Source organism: Brachyhypopomus gauderio, chromosome 1 (assembly GCF_052324685.1).
Source record: "Brachyhypopomus gauderio isolate BG-103 chromosome 1, BGAUD_0.2, whole genome shotgun sequence".
Taxonomy (NCBI): domain Eukaryota; kingdom Metazoa; phylum Chordata; class Actinopteri; order Gymnotiformes; family Hypopomidae; genus Brachyhypopomus; species Brachyhypopomus gauderio.
This window is the reverse complement of record NC_135211.1, coordinates 42,640,681-42,645,945: the sequence shown is the minus strand read 5'-3', so window position 1 is coordinate 42,645,945 and position 5,265 is coordinate 42,640,681. Positions and strand designations below refer to the sequence as shown.

At 38.4% G+C, this 5,265-nt stretch overlaps 1 long non-coding RNA gene across 1 annotated transcript; it reads left to right on the top strand.

Moving 5' to 3' along the window:
- Positions 1-1,899: 1,899 nt before the first annotated feature.
- LOC143521208 (uncharacterized) lies at positions 1,900-4,797 on the top strand. Its single transcript, XR_013132699.1, has 2 exons — positions 1,900-1,985; positions 2,798-4,797. It is a non-coding gene; the product is annotated as an uncharacterized LOC143521208 (long non-coding RNA).
- The last annotated feature ends 468 nt before the right edge of the window (positions 4,798-5,265 follow it).

Sequence of the window (5,265 nt, the reverse complement as noted above, 5' to 3'; positions counted from 1 at the left end):
AGACGAGGCAGGGGATTGCCTCTATGGCAACAATAAACAGATAGCCAAATACGTTAAAGTATTCACTACAAAACTATTTAACTGTAAACACTATACAGTGGTACCTCGAGATACGAGCTGCTCTACATACGAGCAATCCAAGATACGAGCACCGAGACGAGCAAAATTTCTGTTCGACATACGAGTGCACGCTCGAGATACGAGCATGAACCACTAGGTGGCAGTACAGTACTGTATTTCAATACTGTTGTAGCGACTACTCCTCGCAAAGAAACAAACCTCGTTGGACAGATTTTTAATGAAAAAAAAAACAGATCTGAGTGAACCCAAAAGGCCTAAAACCAACGAGTGAGTGTTTAAGCAACTTTTTAAGTTTAGGTAATGTGATGTGTGTACGTAATTTTTACAGTTTAAACATGTTCTCTGTTACGGTAATTTCTATTGTTCAGCATGTACGTACGTGTGTACCGGTGAAGTTACTGTGCGTATTGTTTAATTATACATGTTGCGTGTGCCTTTATTAATAAAGAACATGTCTTTTTTTCCACATTTACGCTAGTTTTGTGACTTTTTTAAGGACCGGAACCAATTACAATACTTTACATTGTTAAATTGCTTCGAGAACCGAGCAGTTCGAGATACGAGCACGGGTCTGGAACGGATTAAACTCGTATCTCGAGGTACCACTGTATTTACCTGATTTGACCTTGGAAATTTAGCATATCCAAATATAGACATTTATAGACAGCATCACCCAGTACATTTCTCGTGTCGCTCATACTAATAACAGACTAAGTGAGAAGTATTATTATGGGATCAAGCTGTTTACTTATAGTAATCCACCATTTCCTGAAAGATTTCAAATGAATGTAATGTAATGTATACTCGACACGTCTTTAAATACAGTTACCTTCGACTCGTTCGTCTCTTTTTGCTCGTCGTTTTCTTCCGATCTTCTTCCAGCGGTGAGTCTGAGAAGTTGGACTCACTGGCCACCGACGTATATTAGAAACCACAAAGTTTATTAAAATATACAAAACCAGAGAGAAGGGCCTCAGTGTTAAATGCACGAAGGAATAATAATACGACATGGAACAACTACATGATTAGGAGCGAAAAAAGAAAAAACACGGCAGAGGCGGAAACAGAAAACGAAACCGAAACCATAGCAGACCACGTCGCAGGGTGTCACCGTGGAAACAGCGACGCTAGAGGAGGGGCGACTGTGACGCATGCGTCGAAATATTATTTTCTGAAAATTGTAATAACCATTGTTTGTTACGTTAATTTGGCGCTAGTCAAGTAGGTTAATATATATATATTTTTATTCTGGCACAAACTCCAGCTCGCACATTCAAGCGTCACTTTTAATGAGTGCTCAATTTAGCGCACACTGCGCGCACACACAACACAAAAACGAACAGGTGACACTCAGACAAAGACGAGCACCCCAGCCAACATGTCCACATGGGCCCCACATGGGATTTAACTGGGCATGGGCTTAGAGTGGGCTTTTTTAAGGGTTCTATTCGGGCCCCAGTTGAGTTACATTTGTGGGCCCCATTGGGGTTATAAATCCCGGCCCCAGTTGGGTTATAGTTGGGACCCACGTGGGCCTGATTTTTAAAACAGCCTAATATTTTAAAAACGGACTTTTAAATACCATTTACAAAACAGACATTTTTACATAGTACACGATTTTATACCTCAGCTCAAGCAAATGATGGTAGAACTGGATATTTCTCTGACACACAAATAAATTGCATGTTGATATAGTTTAATTTGTGAAGCAGTTATAATAACTAAATTCATTCAAAATATTAACAAAGTTAAAATAAAGTTAATGTAGCTGCTTCAGGTTTATGGAATAAACCATTGCCTCGCCTCCTCTCGTGCGCGCCCGCCCCCAACGAAAGACTAAACGGTCTCCCGCCTGGACTGACTGAAAGAGATTTTTATATCCGTTGGAGATATCATTCACTGAGGTAAGAAATTAACTTTTTATCCGGTTTCTCTAATTTGGTTATCAATGTGTAAAAGAACAAATATACAATGAAAGAAAGAAAATTATCTGAGGATATAATGCCTGACGTTATATTTAATTCAAACCTAGCTACGTTAGCTAGCTAGCTTGATAGCTAAAACAACCGTTAGCGTTGAAAGGTAGAACGCAAGCCGTTCATTTGTTATGGCTAAGAGGAATAATCTGTGGGGGGAAATATAGTGTTTAAAATGTCTATGTTTACACATTTTCGACGTAACCCACCTAGATTTAGTTAATTAATTTTCCTAGATCAGCTAAGACATAAGTGCAAATTTCGATGTTGCTAGGCTAGCTAACCTAAGATAGTGAGTTAACCTATCTTAGCAAACACTAGAACTAAGTGGTCACCTTGGTTAGCTAGCTAGCTAGTTAGGTTTAGAGAACCTAACGTTTTGGTAGAAAAGATAATTGTCCTGTTAGTTATTAATTAAGTGATAAACCTTTACAGTTAATAGTAAGTTGTGTCCTGGCATTAAATATACCAAATACAAATGACTGCATTTCTAAGGTAGAGCTGTGTAGTATTAATCCCAGTATGAGGGGAAAAACAAATGATCGTAGTCCTAACCTACCATAGACAATCTTGTGTATAGCAAAAAAGAGTATTGTCTTATGGATAAACAGCTACTAATCATTCTTGTAATGGGTACAAGTTAGATAGCGGTTTTCTCGTTTTGGTGCTCTGTAAAGTAACATGTGGTGGTTGTTTTTGCCTCAGTTTATTCTATCTGAATTTTAAATTTTGTTTTGTAGGTGCCCTAAAACAAAATGCTTATCTTCAGAATTAACTAAAGAAGATGTTGAGACAGCTGTCTCAAAGTGGTTTACCAATGCTCGTGACCATGATGGAAACCGTGCACTGAGAGCGCAGAGAGACTTTCAAAAAAGGAACGCAGAACAGATGTAAGTAATCAATAGTGAGTTACACGTTTGTGATAATGTGACTATGAAGGCATGTGAAAATCATTGTCATTTTTACTTTCCAAAACCCTGACAGCTCCTATATTGGAGTTTTTAAATGTTTTATGTACACCTAACTTGTAAACACATCACTTGGCCTTTGTAAAATCTCCCCCAAGAGGTGATTAAAGTGTTAGACATCAGTGTCTTTGGAAATTTTGAGTAACTGCAGCAGCTCAAATTAATGAATTGTATAGTATATTTGAAGGAGTACTCTGGCAAGAGCCTTCACATCTTTGATAATAAAATAGAGAATATTAGACAAAATATAAAACCCTTTATTAGCAATACAACTGGTATGTCATCTGGTTTGGTTGATATTGATTTAAATTACATACCGGGAGAAAAACTTGATGCTTTTCATCCACTCCCAAAATCAGAATTAGAGAAAATAATTTCTTCCTTAAATTGTACTACCTGCACATTAGACTCAGTTCCCTCAAAGTTATTAAAAGAGGTATTACCAGCTGTAACTGAACCTCTTCTAACTATAGTTAACTCATCCATTACAATAGGTCACATGCCCAAATCATGTAAATTAGCAATTATCAAACCTCTGATCAAGAAACCAAATCTTGATCCGACTGTGCTATCTAATTATAGACCCATTTCAAACACATCATTTATATCTAAGATCATAGAAAAAGCTGTTGCCCAGCAATTATGCCTATATCTGCATAGGAATAACACATTTGAAAAGTTCCAATCTGGTTTTAGGCCCCATCACAATACTGAAACAGCATTAGTTAAAGTAACAAATGATCTCCTCCTTGCATCAGATCAAGGCTATGTATCACTGTTAGTGCTTCTTGATCTTAGTGCAGCTTTCGACACAATTGATCATAGGATCTTGCTAGAAAGGTTAGAACGCTGGGTTGGAGTCTCAGGCACAGCCCTTTCATGGTTTCAGTCTTACTTAACAAATCGCTATCAGTTTGTAGAGCTCAATAATATTTCATCCAAACGTACAATGGTTAAATATGGGGTCCCGCAAGGCTCCATCTTAGGACCACTATTATTTACATTATATATGCTACCATTGGGCACAGTTATAAACAAACATGGTGTCAATTTTCACTGCTATGCGGATGACACTCAACTTTACATATCAGCCAAACCCGATGACAAACTCAGTTTAGGAAAAATTGAGGCCTGTGTAAGAGATATTAAATGCTGGATGTCTCTAAACTTCCTACAATTAAATGAGGACAAAACAGAAGTTCTCCTTGTGGGCCCTAAGGCCGCAAGACAGAAAATTCCAAATTTAATGCTTAATCTTGCAGACTATCCCATTACACCTGGCACAGTAGCCAAAAACCTAGGCGTCATACTCGACTCCGACCTATCATTTGATAAATATATAGATAATACTACTAGGATAGCTTTTCTACATCTCCGCAACATTGCCAAATTAAGAAATGCATTATCACAGGATGATGCAGAAAAATTGGTGCACGCATTTGTTAGCTCTAGACTAGACTACTGCAATTCACTACTGTCAGGATGTTCAAATAGGAATCTAAATAAACTTCAAGTAGTTCAAAATGCCGCAGCTAGAGTTCTGACCAGAACTAGAAAATTTCAGCATATTAGACCAGTCCTATCAGCCCTGCATTGGCTCCCAGTTAAATTTCGTATTGATTTTAAAATTCTATTATTAGCATATAAAGCACTACACGGGCTTGCTCCTGAATACCTCCAGGAACTTATTTCCTACTATGAACCCCCACGTCAACTAAGATCACAGGGTGCTGGTCTGTTATTAGTTCCACAAATTAACAAGGTAACAGCAGGGGGAAGAGCCTTTTCTTATAAGGCCCCCCAGCTTTGGAATAATCTTCCTAAATGTGTCCGGGACTCTGACACAGTCACAATCTTTAAATCTAGGTTGAAAACCCACTTATTTAGTCTAGCGTTTGATAATTAATATCCCCCTTAGATAAAGGTACAGATCCAGGGGTTCATAGACGAAGGGTTTTATGGTAGACTGGGGTACTGGTGCTGTCATCCTGTCACTGCTCGTGGTCACTCAAGTTTGTTGACAGTGCAGTGGACGGATGCCATTGTCTCAGAATGCCCCCAAGCCTATGTTACCTTCTGGTTCTGCCTTTTTTTAGCTAGGCTGTAATAATTTAACTTAGTGCCGGAGTTGCTGCCACACTCCAGAAATGTTTATAATTTTACCTGTCCTGTATATGTCCTCATACAGAGCTAATTTTCCCTGTTTCATTTCTCCACATGGCTGCCCGCCTGCTTGAGGA